The following is a 25,045-nucleotide window of genomic DNA, read 5'->3' on the forward strand; positions in this document are numbered from 1 at the left end:
GGTGTTTATGCAGCCACCACATAGGGATGTGGATCCAGAAGGGGGGTACCCGGAAGTGTGGTCTGTGCTGCTTGTGAGGACGGAGGGGTCTGGGAAAGGGGGTTTTTGAGGCTGTGGGAGTGGCTGAGATCACCCAGGGAGAGGGGGAGGCAGAGAGATGGGGAGCAGAGGATCCCCAGCATTAAAAATGGCAGGTGAGAGCAAATGCGAAGAGACTGAGCAAGGGTGGTCAGGGAGCGACAGCAGAAGGGGGAGGAATGGTGTAGGTCGGGCTTCTCAGATTTCAAAGCCCACACAAATCCCCTGAGGGTTGTGTAAAAATGCAGACCTGGCTCAGTAAGTCTGGGCTGGAGCCCAAGATCCTGCAGGTCCATAAGGCTCCCAGGTGATGCTGATGCTGTTGGTCTGCAGAATGTACTTTGAGAAGCAAGGTTGTAGGAGAAATCAGGGAAGAGAGGCCTTTCAGAAGGAGAAAGTGGTTGGCGGTGAGATTTTGCCCTGCAGTGCTCTTCTGTCTCAGCAAGAGCAGAGAATGGGGAGGATGGAGGCATCTGGGATGCCTCAGAGTATCCAGGTTTACCTGGACCTGGTGATGCCGAGGACTTTAGGTTCCATCCTATGGATTTTGAAAGGCAAGCTTTCTCCAGGTGGCCTTCTGGTGGAATGTGCGACACCCTTCGGGCCCTCAAGTAGAGCAAGAGTCTCCCTTCTACCACAGGAACAAGACCAGGGCTGTCTGGGATGACCTCTGATTGATGCAGCTGGGTGGGCATTCTCCAGACTCTCCCTGTCCTGCTGATGAGTCTGCATGAACGTCTCACGCCACCCTCTGCATGATGCGCTCGGTGCCGACACCTGACTCAGGGACTCCCTTGGCTGTGTAAGGGGCATCTGGAACCCCCCTTGGAAGGCCACAGTGTAAATTCCTCTTTCAAGACAACCCTGCTTCTGAGAAAGGCCCAGGACAGAGGGTTGGAGGTGGACTCCCATTCCCCAGATTTCTCCAGCTCCAGTCAAGCACACATTCCTCAGTAAGCCACTCAAAGCCCTGTACAATTTGATCCTTATTTTCATCTCCCATCACATCTTCCCGGTGGTCCTTTGCCATCCCCCAGCTCTCGTCTCTTCCAGCTCTAACAGTTGACTCCCCTTTCCCAGAAGACCCCTTGAAATCTTGTGCCTCCTTTCTCCACTCCCCTATGTGGCAACATTTCAGGGCCTGGCTCAAATTCCATCTTCTCTGGAAACCTCAGATTTCCCTGACGGAGTGAATCTCTCCTGTCTGTAGGAATCCCCCACCACTCTTTGCACTTCTGTTTCAGCATTTTCCCAGAGGCTGCTTTTGTTAGTTGGCTGGTTGTGTGTGTGTGTGTGTTTGCCAACCAGTTTATGAGCTTCTGGGGGTGGAAGACTCCGCCAGGTTCATCTCTGTATCTGGGGCTGCTGTGTATGCTTGTGCAAGTTGGGCACTGCACAAGAGCGCCCAGCTTGGAGGCGGGAGGTAATGGGATCTGATGTAGCCTGCCTTTTGCTCACCAAGCTGTGCTCCCTGGCAAGGGTCTGCATTGGCCCAAAGGAAAAGGTGTTTTTTTCTTCTGTTTCACGCAAGGATGCTGTACCGGCTTAGAAGGGGCCTAGTCTGTACCCCTCTCAACACCTGAGCATTTTGCTTTGCAGGTGACAGGAGCTGCATGAATGTTTGTGGGATCGACACAGTCCTGTTCTTTGCTGTAAGTGCTACATAAGTGATTCAAGGCTATTGCAGACACTGGCCATGCCCTCATGCCCTGTTTTCCAGCTATGTCTCTGTGCAGTCCTTGAGTGATTTGCTTTGTTATTCTGAAGAGGTTGCCTACTTCTCTGAAAGCGTTTAAGAAATCTGTCTGACATCGTGACCCTTTCTGGAAAGATCTCAGCCCCTTCCTCCTGGACAGCAGGCTGCCTCTCTCTGGCCTCAGGTGGGGTCTTCGAGCAGGACCACACCTCTGGGTGGCTGGTAGAAGACACTATTCCCGGAACCAAGTGAGGACTGGATCTAGCTGAAGAAATGATTGTACATTTCTTTCCCTCAGAGTAAAGACTGTCCATTCTCCTCTTTCCACCCAGTCCAGCCTTGGTGTTGTTACGACTGCCTACTCTTTGCCCAGCCCAGAGGGAGGAAATTTGTTAACAGGAAATTCCCTTCAGTGGTGTCCTTCAGAGGCCACTTGGACCTCCATGACGGAAGGCCACTAAGGGGAGCAAGGGACAGCCTGGCTGTGCGTGGGGGTAGGAGGAAGTGAAGGGTGAGCTGGCCTGTCACGGCCCAAGGCCTGGCTGGCTCTGAGGTTGTGCATCTCTCAGAGGAGCTGTTCCTGAAAACATCTGAGACTGGCCAGGTGGGCCTTAACCCTCCAGCTGCCTGCCCTCTGTCTCTGTCTTTGCTGCCTCCTTGCTTTCCTGGACCCCTATCTCTGGATGTCTTGACTGGTCACCTGCCTTCTAGAAGTCTCTGCTTTTCTGGCTTCCACAACATGGCGCATTCCCAGGCTCTCTGTGTCACTTCCGTCTGGCTCCTTTGTGCTTTCCTGTCCCTCTACGCACCCTCTTGAACACGGGTGGACCTCTGGTCCCTGGTTGGCCAACAGTGGTGCGTAGCCTTGGGCTGCTCCATGCATTAACACAGTACATGTGCACACACAGAAGTTACTTGTGTTTAATAAAAATGGTATCCGACTGGGTGTATGGACTGTGTTCCTGATTTCAAATGATTGTGTCATCACCCCCTAGCACCTGAGGCAGAAGTCTAGAATCATCTTCGACTCTTCCTATTTCTCATGCTTCCCAATTTGATCTTCTAAACAGTTCTGGAATTGTCCTCTATTTTGACTGTCTCTGTCCACTCATCACCTCTTACCTGGATTACTATAATCATTTCCTAGTTGGTCTTCCTAGCGCCAGGTCGGCCTCTTTCAAATTACTCCTCCATATTATCAAAACATTTTTTTGAGATGAAATTCATAGAACATAAAACCCATCATCTTAACCATTTTAAAGTGTACAGTTCAGTCATTTTTAGTATATTTACAATGTTACACACCCACCCTCATTATCTAATTCCAGCAGTGGTTTTGGAACTTCAGGCCTTCATCTACTGGTGGGTTGTGGAATCAGTTTAGTAGTTTGCAACCATTATGTATTTTTAAAAAATGAAGTAGCCACAGTATAGATAGGATAGACTAGATCACAGAGTGTGTAAAAGGTGAAAAGGGTTAACTGTTACTGCATGGAGCTTTTGTTTCTGTTAGACATTTTTGGTATATTTGTGTGTGTATTGATAGTGTGTGTTTCTTACTGAGGGCCATGTTGAAAAAAGTGGGGGCGGGGGGAGCGTGCAAAGCGCCATGAGTATACCGTGTAGCTAGCCTACATCACTCCCCTTACCTAATGCCTGTCCATGGCTCTCTGGCTCAGTCACTCGCTAATTAAGAAACACTCTTCGAGAGCCCACTATGTGCTAGTCACTGTTCTAGGTGCTGGGGGTATAGCAATAAAGAAGGTAGACAAAAACACATGCCCTGGTCCAGTTTATATTCTAGCTGGGGAGACATAATGAATAGGAAAATGAGGGTGCCTGCCCATCTCAGTCAGTAGAACATGCAACTCTTCATCTCGGGGTCATGAGTTCGAGCCCCACGTTGGGGGTAGAGATGATTAAAAAAAATAATAAACTTAAAAAAAAATAAGAAAATTATACAGTATGTTAAAAGGTGATCAGCGCTCTGAAAGAACAAAATCAAACAGAGTCAGTGGCTTAGGAGTGTGGAATGAGAGAAGGAGGGTGTTGCAGTTTTGAAAAAGAGAATCAGGGCAGGCTTCCCCAAGAAGCAACATTTTAGGAGGTGAGGGAGTGAGCCATGCAGGTATCTGGGAGACTAGACAGTACAAAGGTCCTGGGGCAGGAGACACCTGGCTTTTTTGAGGACTAGGGAGGAGGCTGTCACAGTGTGCCGTGGGGAGCAATAGAAAAAGAGGAGGTCGGAGTGGCAGCTGGAAGCCAGGCATGTTGGGCCTGTGAGCCACTGTAAGGACTTTGGCTTTTACTGTGGGGAACACGAAAGCTTTGCAGAGCTTTGAGCAGAGGAATGACAGGTTCTGGGTCACATTTTAAAAAGATCATCTCTTGGATTCATGTTCCTTAGGTTGAGGTTCGAGGTCCTCTATATTTTGTTCCTGACGACTGATCTATAGCCATTTCTTGCCACTTCCATCAGCAGCACCAAAAATGCTCTCATTTTCTCTATGTACCATGATGTCTCCCTCCTCTGGGAGTGTCTCCGCTGTCCCTCTAACTGGAAGGCCACTCCTCTTGGGCCTGGCTCACCTCTACTCATCCCTTAGCACTCACCACGGATGCTACCTCCTGTTACATCCCTCTCCCCTTAGGCTGGGTGATGTGTTCCCCCCCCCCATTCAACCCTCTAGAACCTTCCATGTATCTCTGTCAGTAGTTTGCTTTATTGTACCATAACCCACGTGTCCGCTTTCCTTACATCTCTGATTCCCAGGAGGCATGGGATCTTGCCTTTGGCATCTTTTGACCCCATGACCCATACCTAGAACAGCGGTGCATGTGGGTCAAGGATGCAATACACTAATTGTGGTTAAATCAACTGTTGCTGATGAGGATTCAGCGAGATCTCAATCAATGGCTCAAGACCATGAAGCTCAACTCTCCCTGTTCCTTGCTCAGTGCACCTACTAAACAAAGATATTCCTTTCCTGGGGTTCTCTGATGCTTTCCTGTGGTGGGGAGAGGGAGGGATGGGATTCCCCATTGTCCCTGGAGGAATTTAATAGATGAGACAAACTGCGTAGTTGGAGGGGTGCAGGCGGGGAAGATGCTCAGAGAGGGGGCAGCATACCTAAAGTTACGCTGTGCTCATTGAACCCTTGCAGCGTCTGGCTCTGCCCCGAGATAAGCGCACACTGATACTTCACCAGGTCGAGCTGTATCTCTTCTCGATGGCAGATTCCCTTTCACCCAAGCCGCTTCCTCAATATTAGAGCCAGAGAAGGGGGGCCAGATGGGGCTTTGGCATAATTTGAGAGCAAACTTGGGGACTCCCCTCAGACATCTGAGGGAATCCTGCCCCAGGTTACCCTACCAAAGCTTGGAGGTTAGGAAGGGAGAGAATCAGACTCTCCCACTAAGGTCCACTCTCCTGTCATGCGAAATATTCCCAGGACAGGACCTGTTGAAAATGAGATAAAATTTCACACACCATTTTCCTCCAGATGGAACTGGCAGCTTTCTTTCTCTCCTAGTTTTCTACAGACAACCAAGAATCAACATTTCTAGACACACCATAAAGCCCTTCTTCCAATGATTCTTGCAGCCTAGACTTACTGTTCTTCCTTTCCAGGTCTGTTTCCTTATAAATATTCCAAGGTGAGGCGGCCAGCAGGTGATTTATTTACAAGGGGGTATCATTTCCTGCCACTGTATGTGATGTCCAAGCAAATGGCTGACTACAGCTCTCACCAAGCTCGGCCTCCTTATCTATTTTAGATGAGACCAGGGTAATTCACTCCATCTCTAGTTTCAACTCCAGGCAAGCTCACAGGATTTCTGCTTTTAAAATGTTCAGAATGTGATAAAAATAAAAGGGGGGGGGGGGACGAGAGAGATGACAAGCCTAACAAGTGGCTATTCTGATAGCTACCATCACTCATCACATCCGAATGCAGTCACAGGAAGGGCGCACGCCCAGGGACATGCCACAATGCTAAAGCCCCCCCCTGCCCCCGGAAAGTTTCCCCACCCATAAAGCGAACATTACAAAAGGGGCAAGGAGAACCCACGTGCACACTGCCTGGCCAGTCTGGCTAATGGGCTGCTTTGTTCAGCCTTCCCAGACCTCCTCATCGCCTCCCCAGCGTTCTAAGCCTTTTGGGGATCAAGGACACCTTTGAGATTTCCCAGGAGAGTACGCCTATGCCCATGTGCAGACTATTTCCACTTATGATCTCAGGAGGTGCAGCAGAGCGCAGGGCAGCAGGTAAAAGGCAGTCGCAGGGAAGGAGGTCAGAGCGGCAGCAATCCTGGGGGACTGGGAGAGTCTGGCTGGGTGGACTGGGGTCTGGCCTGGGGGTTGGACTTGGCTACACAGAGGAAATGAGAAGTCCTAGACAGGAGAGATTCTTGAAGGTGAAGGAGCTGAGGTTCAGACGGCTTGCTTGTGGAGGAACAAGAAGGGGAAGAAAGCTAATGTTTGTTGAACATCCACTATGTTCTAGTCACTGTGATATGTGCTAGAGGGACATAAACAAACACAGGGTCTAGTGCGGCAGGCAGCCGAATCCCAGAGTACCATTCACAATCTTACACATCAGGAGCAGCAGGGAGCAGTGGTCCCAACATAAAAGCCTGGAGACTGTAGATGGGCTGCAATGGATGAGCACCACTGCCCCCCCCCCCCCTGGGGAATCCTTATCCCCAGGGCAGGGAGTTGGCGGCCCCTTTCCGGTTAGAGGTGGGGTCACAAGGACAGGGACTGGACCCTTGACTCCAACGGGTGATGCCTCAGTTAGGGCTTTCAGAGATCCTGTGGTCCCAGCCAGTTCCAGCCCCTCCAACCAGACACAGGTGGGGTCATATCTTATTCTGGTGTGGTGACTCAGCTGACCAAAATAACTCGTGCTCTTTCTGCATCTTGTGGGCTGGAAATGGGTATACTGGGAAGAGCCAGAACTGCCAACTGGTAAAATGTGAGGACTCTTCCATCTGACTCAGTCACTAAGAGATAGAGGCAGAGACAGAGAGAGACAGAGACACAGAGACACAGAGAGAGATGTTCTGGTCTGACTAGGGCTTCTTTTAGCGCCAAAGCTAGGGAGTTCCTCAGTTCTTGTCCCGGCTCCTGGGAAAGTCACAGGGCGTTGACCACCAGGGGAAACAGCTTATAAGTCCCAGGACTCACACTGCCCTCCAAGGTACTGCAGAGCACACCTACAAGGTGTTATGATTCCCTGAGACTCCTCCAGTGCCAGGTGGGTGGCAGCTCCCCTCTTGCGGCTCCTGAAGCTACCCCTTCAGTTGGCTCCAGTACAGGCCTGCATGTTCCGTTGCCGGGATCCTCTTGTCTTGACCCTTGGGTACAGGGTCTGAACATGCTCCTAACAGAGTCACCAGGTGCCCCCCTCCAAAGACTGCCTCATTCTGTGAATTGGAATTTGCCAGTGAGGAGGGATGCCACCCATCTTTCCTATTTATTCACATACACTCTACCCACTGAGGCTCATTTCATTTCCATTTCTCCCATGTAGCATTAGCAAAGGTGTCTCTGACACTATGCTGGGTGCTTGCCAACATCATGTCCTCCTCTAGACAATAATCCCAAGACACAGAGATTGTTTAGCAGTTGAGAAAAGTTGAACTCAAAGAGCACAGATGATTTGCCCAAGGCTGCACTGTTGGTTTGGGTGGAGCTGGAATTTGGACCCAATGGCTTCTGTGGCCTTATGTCCAGTGTCACATTCATATGCCTCCCTCTCAGAGGCAGACCATGGTGCTGGGAGCCTGCATAACTCATCTGAAAATGAGGATGATTTTATATTAATAGCAAATGGAAACCTTCTAACCTATGTGATTGGGACAGGTAGTTGGTTGATTAATCAAAAAATTTATGCTGGGAAATCATAAAACAGAATACATATAAGTCTTATTTTGATGTGGACCCAAGGCTTCACCTCTAAAAAAGAGTCCTCTGGTGACAGTTTTCCCTGTTTTATGTAAGCTCATTATTTCCAGTTTCTGTTTTTATAAAGAGAAGGGAGAACTTATTTGCAAAATAATGTGAGTGCAGAATCCTTCTAGCTTTATACAAAGCTCCTCCCATTCTTTTTAGTTATCTTGTCCACTTCATTCCACAAGAATTTTTAGTGATTCACCTTCATCAAGGTTTTCCAAAGCAATGTGTTTGTCATAAAACAGCAATGAGTTTCTTTTGTTTTACTCCTCTCTTTTAGTTAAATTGCATAATTAAAATGTCAAGTATAAGTGGCATAAATAGGTTTTGGAACAAAAATAACTGATTCTTGGTAAACATTTGGTGGGAGCAGATGTGTATCACAGATAAGCTTCTAGCTGGGAGCATCAGTTGGTGTATTTAGGACAGAGAGAGGGGGCTGGTTAACGTGATTGGTTGGTTAACGGGAGTTTGGTTAAGAGGCTCTGCACAGGACTTGAAAGAGGGTTGAGGTGAAGATCAAGTGTAGACCCCAGGTGTGAAAGGCTTTAGTGATATGGCATTCATATATAAGCTATCTTCATGATTACTGAGCCTTCCCTGATGCTGCACCCCATGTGGAACCTCTCCCCCCTGATCATGAACCCTTCTTTCTTGAGAAACATTAGAGAGCCACTGACCAGTGGTCAAGAGACCCAGATCTAGTCCCAGCTTTACCACTAACTGCCTCTGTGGGTTTGGGCAAAAGGCTTAATCTCTTCACCTAGATTTTCTTGTTTATAAACTCAAGGGATTGGGTGACATTTCTTGAGAGGCTCTTCTGGGCTTCTTAATTCTGAGCATCTCAGGGCCAGGCTGCTTGCTCACTCTTTTCCTTGGAGGTCTCAGTCATCCCTAGGGTCATAGCATGTTCCCCCAAAGCCTATCAACAGCCTTCCCTGTGTCCTGCGTTGAGCACCAGACCCACATTTCATGCTATTTACCTGGGTGCCCTACAAGAGGATGAACAGGTGAGATTTCTTAGACCTACTAAATACAAATGCATATTTTCAAACAAAAATCGTTAAGATCATGTGGTTCTGAAGCAAAAGGGACCCTCTTATAAGACTATAATATATGATAAAGGCTTCTTTATCATATATTATGATGCATATCATAATATACACAGTGGGGAAAATACCATAATATATACAGTGGGAAAAGAAGTAATGTTCATGGGTAACACTGTGCGAAAAAGTCTTTTAGACTCAATCTCAAACTGTACAGTAAAATATATGGTGTATACCTCAACAAAATAAAGGCCATATATGACAAACCCATAGCTAACATCATATTCAGTGGTGAAAAGCTCAAAGCTCTTCCTCTAACATCAGGAACCAGACAAAGATGCCCTCTCTCACCACTTTTACATTGCAAGGATTGGAAATCCTAGCCATAGCAATTAGGCAAGAAAAATAAATAAAAGGCAACCAAATTAGAAAGAAAGAATTTCAACTCTCACTATTTGCAGATGCCATGATACTATATATAGAAAACCCTAAAGATTCTGTTAAAAAACTGTTAGAATAAATGAATTCAGCAAAGTTGTAGGATGTAAAATCAATATACAGAAATCAATATACAGAAATTTCTATGCATTAGTAACAAACTATCAGAAAGACAAATTAGGAAAACAATCCCATTTACAACTGCATCAAAAAAGAATAAAATGCATAGGAATAAATTTAGCCAAGGAGGTAAAAGACCTGTACACTGAAAATTATAAGACACTGATGAAAGAAATTGAAGATGACACAAATAAGTGGATATTGCATGCTCATGGATTAGAAGAATTAGTATCGTTAAGTTTCTTTTGTTTTACTCCTCTCTTTTAGTTAAATTGCATAATTAAAATGTCAAGTATAAGTGGCATAAATAGGTTTTGGAACAAAAATAACTGATTCTTGGTAAACATTTGGTGTTTACCCAAAGCAGTCTACAGATTCAGTGCAATCCCTATCAAAGTTTCAATGGCATTTTTCACAGAAATAGAACAAAGAATCCTAAAATTTGTACAGAATCACAAAAGACCCTGAATAGCCAAGGCAATCTTGAGAAAGAAGAACAGAGCTGGAGGTATTATGCTTCCTGATTTCAAACTATATTACAAAGCTATAGTAATCAGAACAGTATGGCATTGACATAAAGACTGACTCATAGCTGAATGGATAGAAAGCCCCAAAATAAATCCATGCATATATGGTCAATTAATTTATGACAAAGGCACCAAGAATGTACAATAGGTAAAGGACAGTGTCTTCATTACATGATGTTGGGAATACTGGATATCTACATACAAAAGAATGAAACTGGACCACTGTCTTACAGTACACAAAAATTAAAATGGATTAAAAACTTGAATATAAGACCTGAAACCACAAAAATCTTAGAAGAAAACATAAATAAGCACCCTGACATTGGTCTTAGTGATGATTATTTTTGGATTTGACACCAAAAGCAAAACAACAAAAGCAAAAATAAACAAGTGCGACTACATCAAACTAAAAAGCTTCTGCACAGCAAAGGAAACCATCAACAAAATGAAAAGGCAACCGACTGAATGGGAGAAATATTTACAAACATATATCTGATAAAGGGGTAATATTGAAAACATCTAAGACTACAACTCATATACCTCAATAGCAAAAAATATTACTAAAAATGAGCAGAAGAGCTGAATAGACATTTTTTTCCAAAGAAGATGTACAGTTGACCAACAGGTACATGAGATGATGCTCAACATCACTCACCATCAGGGAAATGCAAATCAAAACCACAATGAGGTATCATCACCTTATACCAGTCAGAATGACTAGTATCAAAAAGACAAGAAATAACAAATGCTGGTGAGGATGTGGAGAGAAAGGAACCCTCACGCACTGTTGGTGGGAATGCAAACTGGTGGAGCCACCATGGAAAACTGTATGGAAGTTCCTCAAAAAATTACAAATAGAACTATCATATGATCCAGCAATTCCACTTCTAGGTATTTATCCAAAGAAAATGAAAATACTAACTCAAAAAGATCTATCATCTCTATGTTCATTGCAACATTATCTACAATAGCCAAGCTATAGAAACAACCTAAGTTTCTGACGGATGAATGGACAAATAAAATGTGATATATATATATGGAATATATATATAATACTATAAAATTATATACAATATAATATATAATGGAATATTATCCAGTCATAAAAAATAATGAAATCTTGCCATTTGCAACACCAAAGATGGACCTTGTGGGCATTATGCTAAGTGAAATAAGTCAGACCAAGAGAAAGACAAATATCGTGTGATCTCACTGATACGTGCAATCTAAACAACAGCAACAACCGCAGGCTCATAGATAACAGAGGACAGATTGGTGGTTGCCAGGGGCAGGGGGAGGAGAGTGGGTGAAATGTGTGAAGGGAAACAAAAGGCACAAACTTCTAGGCATAAAATAAGTCATGGGGATGTAACGTACAACATGGCGACTACAGTTAATAATACTGTATTACATATTTGAACATTGCTAAGAGAATAGATTTTAAAGGTTCTCATAAGAAAAAAATCTGTAACTATGTATGGTGATGAAAGTTAATTAGACATATTACAGTGCTCATTTCACAAAATAGTAGTCCCCGTATCTGCGGGGATATGTTCTAAGACTCCCAGTGGATGCCTGAAACCACAGATAGTACCAAACCTTACATATATATATATTTTTTTTCTATACATACATACCTATGATAAAGTTTAATTTACAAATTAGGCACAGTAAGAGGTTAACAGCAATAAATAGTAATAAAATAAAACAATTATGACTATATACTGCAACAAAAGTTAGGTGAATGAGGTTTCTCTCTCAAAATACCTTATTGTACTGTACTCACCCTTGTGATGATGTAAGATGATAAAATGACTACGTGATGAGATGTAGTGAGCTGAACAACATAGGCACTTTGACGTAGCATTAAGGCTACCACTGACCTTCTAATGATACATCAGAAGGCAGATCATCTGTTCTGGACCATGGCTGACCACGGGTAACTGAAACCATGAAAAGCAAAACCATGGATAACGGGGGGTATAGAATATATACTATATATACATATGTATACAAATATTGAATCACTATGTTGTACACCTGAAACTAATACAATGTATGTCAATTATACCTCAACTTAAAAAAATAAATGGTGGATTTTTGTAAATTTAAAACAAAACGTACTACAGAAATGTCAGGAGAACATATGACTGAATAAAGCCTTGGAGAGGGGTGTCTCTGAAAGCCTAGAAGCTACAGATAAATTCACAAAGGAAAAGAACAATCATTTCCCTCTGTAGAAATAGGTAATATCAGTTTGTAAAATAAAGAAATAGGCAAATAGGGGAAGCATTGTCAGCTAAGATTAAACACGAAGGGTTAATATATTTATAGAGAACTCATACCCATTAGTAAGAAAACCGGTAAGATTCCAATAAATGGCTTAAATCATAGGTAAGTTGTAAAAGAAAATTCGGCCGATACAGTAAAAATTCAACCTTTCTAGCAGCGAAGTGAATGAAAATTAAAATAAGGACAAGATCCACTGAATTAAGCAGAACATTAAAAACCTGGCATTGTCAGTACTGGTGGGGATAGGACAAAATTGCCAGGGAGGATATTAATCCCAACCTTTTGGAAACTGATTTCCCTTCAAGAAATTTTAAAATTATTTTGTTCCTTTGGCCCAATTTCTTGAAAAGAATCCTGAGAAGATAATGTTCAATATAGATAAAGCTTTTTCTAATGAAGAAGTTCATCACATTTTTTTATGGGACAACTTAATAAAGCCTTATACATGTTACAGAAGACCGAAGAGTTAAGGATTATGTGGCATATGGACCCAATAAACTGTTTTTGCAGACATTAAAAGAGTCAAGACTGCAAAGTATAACCTAGAGAATATAGGTAATAACATTGTAACAGCTCTGTATGGTGACAGATGGTAACTAGATTTATTGTGGTGATCACTTTGTAACATACATAAATGTTGAATAAACGTTGGACACCTGAAACTCATAAAATACTGTATGCCAACTATATGTCAATAAAATAAAATAATAAAGAACTCTGAAACACTATGAAAAAAGAATTTAGATTATAGCAAGGTAGAAAATTAAGTTTACATAGCAAGTCAGGAAATCTCTTTGAGTTTCAAGTTTCATTTTATTTTAATTGAAGTATAGTTGACACACAATATTATATTAGTTTTAGGTATGCTACATAGTGATCGACAATTCTATACATTATGCAGTTGAGCTTTGGGTTTCTTATTAACAAAATGTGATAATCATTGTACCTCTCTCAGGAGGTGTTGTGGGGACTGAATGAGACGATGTGTACTGGGTTTAACCTGGCAGCTTGACTGTGGGAAGCACGCAGTAACTGTTAGCTCGGGTTGTTTTCATAATTGTCAAATGCCAATAATAAATAACTAGAATGGAATATGAAGAAATGACAATAGTTGCATTAGGGTGGATGGATTACAGGGGATTTTTTCCCCTTATTTTCCAAACTTTGTATATTGTTGATACATTCTGTTTATAATCTCAACAGCTTTATCGAGGTACAATTTATCCATAAAAGTTGCCCATTTTAAGTATATAATTCAGTGATCTTTGAGACATGTATAGAATTGTGCAACCATCACCACAATCCAGCACCCTCGAAAGATCCCTCGTATACATGTGTAGTCACTCGTCATCTACACCCCAGCCCCAGGTAGCAACTAGTCTGCTTTTCCGCCTCTACAGATTTATCTTTTCCGGACATCACGTACACATGGAATTGTACAATATTTGGTCTTTTGAATTTGGCTTATTTAAATTGATAATTCTCAGGGGTTCAAAAAATAGTTTACTACTGCCGTTGTAAAACAAAAACAAAGTGTGTACTGTCACTACAAAAAAGAAATGACAATCATGTGGCATGCTAGAGGTGTTAGCTAAAGCCACTGTGCAAATCAGGCTGCAGGTACATAAACGGATCACATCAATACCTCGTGCACCTGAAGTGTATACAATGTTACACGTAAATTCCATGGGGGGGGGCGGGGGGAACAAAACAAACAGCAACTCCTTAGCCCTGCTGTTCTTGACATTTCACCTGACTTGCCAGTATCAGCCAGGGTTCTGGCAGGAAATAAATGAATCCCCATAAAGGTCAACTGAAGATAGTTTAATGAAGGGACTGTTTGCAGAAGGGGTAGTAAAATTAAAGGGACCAATAGTGCAGCATCCAAGGCTTCATCAGAGAGAAGATGCTCCCACCTCTAGGCCTAAAAGAAAGAGCAGTGTTGCTGGAACGTGGACAGAGCTGGAGCCACAGCGGAGGGGCCGCTGGCGGGTGGCCTGGTAGAGAATGCAGCCAGGGCCAGCATGGGGGCCTGCTGCGAGGGAGCTGGTGGGCGGCAGGAATCAATACCCAACCCCACTCTCCGTGCTCCATCTGATCCACTGGGGCCTCCTATTGGTGGAACCCAGCTAGCAGGCAGCAGCGTGAAAGCCCAGGTGACACAGTCCCTACAGGTCAGCCCCCGGGGCAAGAGCAGGGCAGAGAAAGGCCGGGAATGGGTCTACAGAGGCCAGAGACAAGCCAGCACATGGCTTCCCCCAGTGTGTCTCCCTCCCTCTCTACCCTCCTCCAGCACAATACTTAATCCAACGGAAGGACTCTGGATCCTTTCCCCAGACCATGGATGCTCTTTCCGTCTTCCAGCCCTCAACCGGAGCTTAGAGGTCCCCAGGGTGGCAAGGGGGGTGGTTTCCCCAGTTGGCATTTCATGCTTCTGGCAGAGCATTAGCATTGTTGGCCTGGCTAACTCTGACGGGCAACCACGTTTCCCTGGAGGGGAATGGCTGTTGTATTCATGATGCCCGGAATGGCACCTGCCACACTGAACTGAGCAGCGTCCTCTAATTCTTTCGTGCTTCCCCCACCCATCCAATAGCACTGACCCCCATGCTGTCTACTGGCTCAAAGGATGGATTCTAGTATGCTGGTGAGAGATGAATAATCTCAAATTTTAGAGTTTCTCGCTGGGATAAGTCCAGTTCATTATGGCCTCAGGTTTTAGGAATATGCTGATAACCTAATGAAGGTGGGAAGAAAAGGCACGAATATCTGTTTTGCATAGATGCAAAGTGATTTCCTTGGTTTTGAGCAGCTCCAGTTGTTTCATTTTGTCGATGGCATCTATCCCATGTGAAATCAGCGTCTCGAACCTTTTTGCTTGGCACCGAATGGAGCTTGTCATCTCTGGTTAGACAGACATCAACCACCCATGAAGTAGACCTGACAGGGTATACCTAAGACAAAAGAGTGAAGCGGAGGGAACCCAAAGAAGACACACACAGCTCATAGGAACTCTGTCAACAGGAGGAACCTGCTTTTGAAATTATCAGACCTTCTCCCCTTTGCTGGTTCTCAAACGTCTGCAAAAATCTTCAAAGGAAAAAAAAAGAAACAACTTTCAAATCTAGTCAGCCCCTGAGCCAAAATAGATGCTTCTGTGGGCAGCCTGCAGGCAAGTGGCATTTCCTGACTGACCATTGCAGTGAACATTCCAACAGGGGCATCGCCTTCCAAATATTGTCCCTAGCAGGGAGGCTCTGGGCTGACTCCCAGCCTTCCGGTCCCATGGCCTAGAGGATGCTCGGGGGCCACAAAAGTGGGGTGAGTGCCCCAAAGTGGGGCAGAAAAATTCTCAATGCTGGGCCACAGGGCAAAGTTAGTTCTCTGGAAAGAGGAAAAGGGATGAAGCTTGGGAGGATAATTACTAGCTCTCTGGAAAAATACACAGTGAATCCAATGCCACCCAGATTACCCTGCAAATCCCCTTCCAGGAATAGTAGAAGGCAGAGGGGTGTGTGAGAAGATGATCCTTTGAGAAGACCCATGTCCATACCCTGGCTCTGGCTCTGCCACTTCCTGACTGGGGGACCTGAAGGTTCTTAGGAGTCTATTAAAAATAATTTCCTGTTGGCTCCTTCCTAGGAAGGCGGCGTAACATAGTGGAAAAGGCTTTGGAATCATAACAGATCTGAGTTCGAATGTGAGTCTGTTATTTACTGGACTGTGTGATACCATTTTTGCATAGGATTTTGAGCTGGGCACATAGCCACAAGGGGAACGCTACATTCCCCATTCCTTACGGCTGTATGTGACTGCACGACTAAGTTCTGGGGTTGTGAGTGGGAGTGAGTGTGTAGCTTCCTCATCTGCCCTGAAAGGGAAGAAGTGTGTCCTGCCCTTCTTCCTTTTCCTATTGTCTGGAAAGTAAACTTTATGGTGGGGGAGTCATCTTGGACCAAGCAAGTGCCCCAAGTGACTGAGAGAAGCAAACGCAATTCATTTCTGGAACCATGCGATATCTATCCAGGCCTCACTTGAATTCCACAGATAAAGTTTCAAGGCACATATACTCACAGTAAAAGGCAAGACACAGACTGAGAAAAAATATTTGCAAATCACATATCTGACAAAGGACTTTGTCTTAGTTTGGGTTACTATAACAAAGTAGCATCCATTGGGTAGCTTATAAAAAACTGAAATTTATTCTCAAAGTTCTGGAAACTGGAAGTCTGAGATAGGAGAAACAGCATGGTTAGGTTCTGGTGACAGCTGGTTTCTCGTATCCTCATATGGTGGAGAGTGGGCTAGAAAGCAATCTGGGGTCTCTTTTATATAGGGGCATTAATAGCATTCATGAGGACTCTACCCTCATGGCCTTATTACTTCCCAAAGTCCCACTTCCTAATATCATCACACTGGGGATTAGGATTTCAACATATGAATTTTCAGGGGACACAAACATTCAATCCATAACAGACCTGTATCTGGAATATACAAAGAACTCTTTTAAGTCAATGATAAGATAAACAACCTAATTAAAAAGTGGGCAAAAGATTTGAATAGACACTTTACCCAAGAAGATAACCAAATAGCAAATGAGCACAAAACCATTAGGGAAATGCAAATCAAAACCACAACGAGCTACTATTTCATACCTACCACAATGGCTCCCATCAAAGATACACAATAACAAACGCTCCCAAGGATGTGGGGAAATCAAAATCCTCAAATATTAACTACTGGTGGGAAGCTACTTGGGAAAACAGTTTGGCAGTTTCTTCAAAACTTAAATTTACCATATGACCCAGCATTTCCACTCTCAGAGAAATGAAAACATACGTCCACACAAAGACTTGAATAATGTTCATGGCATCATTAATTATAATAGCCCAAAGTGGAAACAACCAATTAGTGAACGGATAAATCAAATGAACTATATTCATACAATGGAGTACTAAGTGGAATGCTAGGTGAAAGACACTAGACAGAAAAAAACATATAGTATATAACTCCATTTATGTGAAATGTCCAGAAAAGGCAAATAGTTGGAGACAAAGTAGACTAGTGGTTGCCTGGGCCTGAAAGTGAGATAAATGGGTATAAAAGGTCTTACTGGCATAATGTAAAAGTTCTAACATTCAATTATGGTAACGCATGTATACGCAACTGGTATAGTGTATATAGCAATATACCAGTTCTGTATACCACAACTCGGTAAACTCACTAAATTGCATGCATAACATGGGTGTATTTTACGTATATGAACTATATCTCAGTCAAGTTGAAAGACATAGGCTCACAGCCACTGCTGCGCCGCCTCTAGCTCACCGAGCTCCAGCCAGACGAGAAGGTGGGGTAAGTAAGGAGGTCTCTGTACCATGGCTGATGCAAAGCAGACTGCCCACAAATCCACAGGTGGTAAACCACCAAGAAAGCCACGGCTGGAAAAGCCACTCTCAAGAGTGCGCCCTCTACTGGAGGGGTGAAGAAACCTCATCATTACCGGCCTGGTCCTGTGGCACTCGGTGAAATTATCAGAAGTCCACCGGACTTGAGATCCGCAAACTTCCCTCCCAGCGGTGGCTGCGAGAAACCCCGCTCAGGACTTCAAAAACAGATCTGCGCTTCCAGAATGCAGCTATCGGGGCTTTGCAGAAGGCAAGTGAGGCCTATCTGGCGGACCTTTCTGAAGACACCAACCTGCGTGCTATCCATGCCAAACGTGTCACAATTATGCCAAAAAACATCCAGCTAGCGTGCGCCGCATCCATGAAGAACGTGCTTAAGAATCCACTATGATGGAAAACATTTCATTCTATATATATATATATTAAAAAATTCTCTTCTTCATGTTATTTGTAGTTCTGAACGTTAGATTTCCCCCCCCCCCATGGGGTCAAAGGGTACTTAAGTATAGATTGCAAGTGGAAAACTAGGGGGCAGAAATCAGGTATTGGCAGCTTTTCCATTTTCATTTGTGTGTGAATTTTTTATATAAATGCGGGGACATAAAGCATTCATGCAAATCAAAATGTTTCAGTGAATAGGTTACAGCAGTTTGGCTTTATAATAATTATAAATAAACCTGCTACATTTTTCTGGACAATGCCAGCATTTTGATTTTTTTTAAAACAAGTAAATTTCTTATTGATGGCAGCTACATGGGTGTTTACAGCATTTTTATCATACAGTAGATTCCATCCATTCACTACACTTTTCTGACTTGTCCTACATGCAAGTACGTGTTTCTAATGTTGTTTGTCTTCTGTGCTGTTCCTGTCAGTTTGCTATTAAAATACATTACACTATAAAAATAAAAGTTAAAAGACATAGACTTTTATGCACTGGCCTTTCTTTTAAGAACTAGAGCAAAAGTAAAACTAAAAATGTTTTCAGATAAACAAAAGTCAAGACAGGTTATCAGCAAGATATTTTTTTTATTATTAAAGGAGTTTTTAGAGGACATACATAAGAAAAAAATATGTGAGAAAGAAGGTTGGGGATGCTAAAAGAAATGATGAGCAAATAAACAAACTAGGAAGGGAAAGAAATTTATTAACCTGATCCAAGGCAACTGCAAAAGCTTATGGCAAACAGTATCTTTAATGGTGAAATGTCAGATGTTTTCTCTTTACAAACAAATTCAAGCAAGGAAGTGTACCATCACTATTTCTCTTAATGTTGTTCGGGCCAATTGTAAAACAACAAGAGGAAATAAAAGTAATAAGGATTGGAAATAAAATCATCCTTATTTGCAGACTGCACGATTATCTTCTCGGAAAACCCAAAAGAATTTATAAATAAATTATTAGGATAGGAGATTTTAGAAACATTGATAAAAAAAATCAACACACAAAATTCAATTATATATCAACATGCCACCAACAATCAGTTTGAAAATATAATTGAAATGATAGGATTTATAAGAGACACAAAAGATGCAAAGTACTTTTACTTAGGAATAAATCTAACCAAATATGTGCAGGCTTTTAATGGAGAAAATTGCAATAATTTCCTAAAAGACATTAAAGAAAACTTAGATAAATTAAGAGCTAAATCATGTTCTTGGATAGGGAGATTCACTATTGGAAAGATGTCAGTTCTCCACAATGCAGTTCAATGCTGTTCCAATAAAAATCCTAACAAGATCATCCATAAAACTTGAAAAACCTATCCTAAATTTATACTGAAGAGGAAAAGGTCAAGAGTAGCTAAGACACTCCTGAAGAAGAACAAAGTCTTGGGAATTATACTGCCATATAGCAAGATATTAATATAAGGTAATTAAGACAGTGTGCAGGAACAAGGATAAATAGATCAATGGTGTAGAAGAGAAAGATAAGAAACAGACCTAAACATATATGGAAACTTGACTTAGTACAAAGCAGTCATTGCATATGAGTGGGGGAAAGGATGGACTATTTAATAAATGATGCTGTAACAACTGGTTATCCATGGGGAGGGGGCCCAGACAGAATCCCTACCTCACACTATATACAAAAGCAATTCCATTTTGGATTCCATGTAGATTAAGCCTAAACAATGAAAGACAAATCTATACATGGGATCAAATTGAATAAAAACCACACACACACACAAGTGTATGTATATAAAATCTGGTGAAGATGTAAAATAAGGTCTGTAGTGTAGTTAACAGTATTTATCAATGTCAGTTTCTAGGTTTTTATATCATGCTATAGTTACATAAAATATCACCATTGGGGAAGGCTGAGGGAAGGGTTCACAGAATTCTATGCACTACTTTTGCAACTTCCTGAGTCTACAATTATTTCAAAATTAAAAGTAAAAAAAAGTGAAAGGAAAAGTTATAAAATGTTTAGAAGACAATATGAAACATTTATGACATCAATGTGGGAAAGAGTTTCTTTAGCCAAGATTTAAGATGTAGAAACCATAAAAATAGGTTAATAAATACAATTACATTGTAGAGTGAGGAATTTTTTTCATGAAACCATACAGAAAATAAAAATTACGGGAAGACATGTGCCCACATATAATCCCCATTAAACAATTAGTATTCAGAATACAGAAATAACTATGAATCATCAAGAGAAAGAAAAACAATTCAATAGAAAAATGGGCAAATATATAATAGACATTATTGGAGAAGAAATACAAACAGTCCAAAAGTATATGAAAAAAAATCTCTTGGTCTCTGTAGTAATCAGGGATGTGTTATGTAAAATCCCAACAAAGTATCATTTTATAGCAAAAAACTAAAACTAAACTATAGCAGAACTATAGCAAAAACTAAAAAATGAGACAGTATCAAGTGCGGGTAAGGATGCAGAGCAATAGGAACTCACATATACTGAGGATGGAAGCATGTGGAACAGTGTTTGTCAATCACCACTAAAGCTGAACACACACATATCACATGACCCCAGTGTGCAGATAAGAGGAGGAAACAATACAGCTGCTCATCAGTGTTGAAGAGATAACACTGTCTATATTGATAGGATAGAATACAATACAGCAAATAAAGTGAACAAACTATAACCCTGCAAATCCAAATGAATGAATCTCACAACGAATAGTTTGAATGAAAGAAGCCAGATGCTAAGGAATGTGTAGAGGAGGATTCCATCCCTCGAACACGCCAAATTAAGCTACACTCTTTAGGGATGCAGATATAGGGGGTAAAACAAAAAGAAAAGCAAGAAAGTGATTAGTTCAAAAGGCAGGAGAGTGGTTCCCTTGGGAGGGGGGTGGGAGTGTGATTTGCTTTTGATCAGGGAGAAGCAGACAGAGGACATCTGTGCTATTAGCAAATACTCTCAATCTAGACCTGGGTCATGGTTTTATCGGTGTTCACTTTGTAATTGTTAGTTTGTATGGTAGATGGACTTTTATACATGAATAATGCCCAGTGAGGAAAAAAGGTAGAATATATACCATTTTACATTTCTGCCATCACAGCGTTTATCACCAGGTCACATGAAAACGCAAGATATGTGAGAGCAGGTGCCATGCCTAATGTGCCCTTACAGCCTGGCAAGCACGTGGTAGGTGCTCAGCAATTGCTCAGTGGGTGAATAGTAACCTGCTACTACTTAAAATGAAGCCTGGGCTTATGAAATAGCATCTGACTTTACAGCTCTGCCACTCCTAGCTTTTGCCCAGGAGGGACAGAGCAAGACTCAACCAGCAGCCTCACCTCCATGCGGCCTCTGTGACTAGCGGAAAGCAGGAGGGCCGAGCAGAGGCCATGGATACATCCAGCGGACTCTGCTAGGCCTCGTCTCAACACCTACATTCTATTAGACAACTCGTAGTCGAAAAGGACAGCTCAGCCGGATGGCAGCCTCACAACTGAGCAACTCCACTATTTAGAGCCCTCAGCATACTGACCCTTCAGTGGGATGGTCTTTGGCAGGAGGTGTCGGGGAAATGTTCCTGCAGGGAGCCAGCTCCAGTCTAGAGAGGCCCCTCTAGAAACTTCAAATGATGACAGTAGCCCCGGGCTTTATGCACAATTTATGGTTCCCTGCTTATGACCCAACATCAAGTGACTGAGCCCAGCCTGCCTGTTAGATGACAATGGCTCGTCTCTCCTACGTGGGCTTCAGGGGACAGAGGGATAAAAAGAAGAGAGGTCAGGAGTTCATACGGTCTTTTTTTGAACGGGCAAATTGTGGCCTCGAGGTTCAGGCAGAAAGTCTGCATTTCTGCCTTCCTGCCTCCATAAGCTTGGAATCTGGTCATTGATTAATCCGGAGTCATGTTAACCCAGCCATGGTTGAGTCATGAAGAAATGACCAAGGAAGCTGGGTTTCACACATGAAATTGTCTGCACTCAGTCACAGGTGTGTTCACTTGTCCATTCACTCAACAAGCAAGTATTGAGTGCCAACTGTGGGCAGGCATGGCGCTGGGGGCGAGGGTCTGTGTCTAGCAGGGGAAACTCAGGTTACCATCTTAGACTAGGCTGATGTAGGTATTGTTCAAGAAGAAGCAGGGGTGCCTGGGTGGCTCAGTCGTTAAGCGTCTGCCTTCAGCTCAGATCATGATCCCAGGGTCCTGGGATCGAGCCCCACATCGGGCGCCCTCCTTGGCGGGAAGCCTGCTTCTCCCTCTCCCGCTGCCCCTGCTTGTGTTCCTGCTTTTGCTATCTGTCTCTCTCTGTCGAATAAATAAAAAAAATCGTAAAAAAAAAAAAAAGAAGCAGATATGGTAGAATTGATTCACTGTCTCAAGATACCAGTTCTAGAGGAGTCTCCTTGGGTTTGGAAAGATGTAGTTTTAGGACCAAGGAGAAGAATCACCTGACCCTATCACTCGATTTCTCATGGCAAGTGGTAGAAAAGGTGGGGGAATGTAAATGCTTACAGCATAAATTCTTGGATGACTGGACTAGAAAGGGAGACACCGATATTTGGGGGAAAGACCCCAAACTTTTGACATTATGTCAGGAAGAGCAATTATTCTTTCTGAAGAGCTGTGTCTTGGTTCTGTGTTAGAGACAGCATGCTTGGCTGAAAAATATCAGCACTGTCCCTCCCCATGGCCCCATAGCATTTACAGAGCACCCCTCAATGCCCAGACTGTACTTGGGTGACAGGAAACAGGCTGAGCAACTCATCACTGAAACACAATGGGCTCCGTGCTGTGATAGGACTACATGAAACACTGGGTCTTTTTTCTCAGAGTTCATCTGGGCACATTTATCACATTGATCGCTCCTGCCAAAGAATACAAAACATCCAGTGATCACGCAAGAAGCATGTCTGTTAATTCATGAACGTTGACACTGGGAGGTGACAGGCAAGTACGGAGCTGTTTCTAAGAAGCATATGCATTTCTGATCATTCAGGTCATTAACCTTCTTGAATTTAAACTGAGAATTCCCACTCCGTGTAATGTTTTTTGAACGGGACATGCAAGTGTTTGTGTGAAATGCAGGTATTTGTAACTATATATTTTATGACTATAGAATTTTAGGCCTTTGGAACTCTTGTTTAATTATGGATTTGAACATTTTAAGAAGTATAAAAATAAACTATGGCAGGATCTTTGAGAAATTGTGGAAGAAATGTTAATTAAACATTAAAGGAGAGAGCAGTTAGACAGATTTGAAACTCTACAATGAAGAAACTTTTTATTTTGAAGAAAGAGAATAACCATTAGAACTGAGAAGACAGAAATCGTCTGGGAGTGACGAAAAAAAGAAATACCAGCTGCAGAATGTTGAACAAGTGGTAACCAATGTGGGACACTTTACCACAGGATGTTCATACTACGACAGTGAGCCCTACACTGGGCAGTATGCCTGCTGAAGATCTTGGATGTGAGTCATGGCAGATTCAGAAGCCAGGTGGATATTGTGAAACCTGGCATTTTATAAAGTAATCATGGCCCCACTGTGATGTCTGGTGCAGAGAAGAGCAGGACTGGAGTCAGGGAGGCCAGGCTGGAGAAGACTGCAATTATCTGGGAAGATGGGATGGGCCTGTGCCAAGGTAAGGGTGGTCAGATAAAGGGAAGAGCCAGTCCAAGAAGCAAATTAGGGATGGAGTTGACAGACCTTGGTGTCATTTGGGTGATGGAGAAGGAGAGCCAGATAGGATGACGATTCTGGTGAGAGTGAGCCCAGAACATGGAGGTCGCAGGCTGAGGGGTAGGCCTGAGATGGGTTTGGCACTGGGCATGTTGGGGTCCTTGTGGAACTGTCAGAGGGATCACCCAGTGAGAAAGCTTAGAGTAGGAAGGAGCATTTGAGAGGGCAGAGGAAGAGGAAGACAGTGGAAGAGATGGAAAGATTAGTTAGCCTAGAAAGGTCATTCTTTCTTATAACTTTAGGAATGAAAGCCATCCCCCTTATTGAGGTCCTCCATGATCCCCGGTCCATAGCCTCCCCAACCTCTTTTCTCACGACCTCTCTGCCTTACTAACCTTTCTATGTCCCTTCCATATCGTCCTGGTGTGGATGGTGGACTCCCGGTTCTGGTGGGATTAGCTTTGGGGCTCCTTCCCTTGCTACACACGCAGGCCAGGCCAGCAGTGATTCTTGGCTTACAGGTGGACAGGATGGAATGACCCCTATGCCCCACTCAGCTTCTTCTAACAGTTCAGCTCAAAAGAAATAGCCCCCATCATGGGAACCTGTAGTTTCCAATGCCTCAAAGTAGTCAACTTGGGTTTTGGGTTTTTCCCCCCCATAAAAACCCTCCCCTGAAATGGGGTCTTGTGACTCTCTTGTTCAAACCAAAATGCTCGTCAGAAGACATTTGGGCACTGTGCCTGTGTAGCCTCAGAACTCATGACCAGATTCCTCGTGGGAACAGAGCCAGGGTTAATGCTCAGGAACTAGTTCACAGAGAACAGTCTTTCCTGGAAAAGCACATTCTTGAGGGCTCTGCCTGCGGCTGGGTGTGCCGTGTTCACTCTAAGAAGCCGGACAAATGTTTCCAAGTGGCTGCCCTGTGTCAGGTGCTGAGCTATGCCCCGGGGGATGGGAAGTGGCCTGGCTGCCATTTTCTTTCTGTCTGCTCCAAGAAGTGTGGCAGAGACTTGGAGTCTGTACCCGCAAGGGTAGCCCCGTCTCAGGTAAGTCCTAGGCAGTGAGGGAGGCAAATCCATGACCGAGAAGCAAAACAGTAAAAAGAAGACCATAGGAAAGAAATTGGGTTGTCAAACTTCCCTAAAACCCACCCTCAATTTCCATCCCTTAAAAATAGGAACGTTTCCAGGAAGACTATTTTTATATTAATAAAAGGCAAATCGGAGGCTTCATTTCTCTTTGGGCTGGAGTGAACCTATGTTAAATATTGCAGTAAAGGAGAAAAGTCAAAGGTTAGCATGAAACTTACCACACTGAACTAAAGGTTTTGTTTCTTTTAATTTGCTCTAAATTGTGGGTGTAAGCCTC

The 25,045-nt window shown here is 43.3% G+C and overlaps 1 long non-coding RNA gene and 1 pseudogene across 2 annotated transcripts in view; both read left to right on the top strand.

Annotated features, from left to right (window-relative positions):
* The window catches only part of LOC115942069 (uncharacterized), an 88,323-nt gene that overhangs the window by 20,941 nt on the left and 42,337 nt on the right, over nucleotides 1-25,045 (top strand). The gene's annotated exons all lie outside the window — the stretch shown is intronic.
* LOC102726016 (histone H3.3C-like) lies at nucleotides 17,535-18,027 on the top strand (annotated as a pseudogene).

The sequence above is a fragment of the Leptonychotes weddellii genome, chromosome 9, assembly GCF_054177405.1.
Source record: "Leptonychotes weddellii isolate Sample4059 chromosome 9, ASM5417740v2, whole genome shotgun sequence".
Lineage (NCBI taxonomy): Eukaryota > Metazoa > Chordata > Mammalia > Carnivora > Phocidae > Leptonychotes > Leptonychotes weddellii.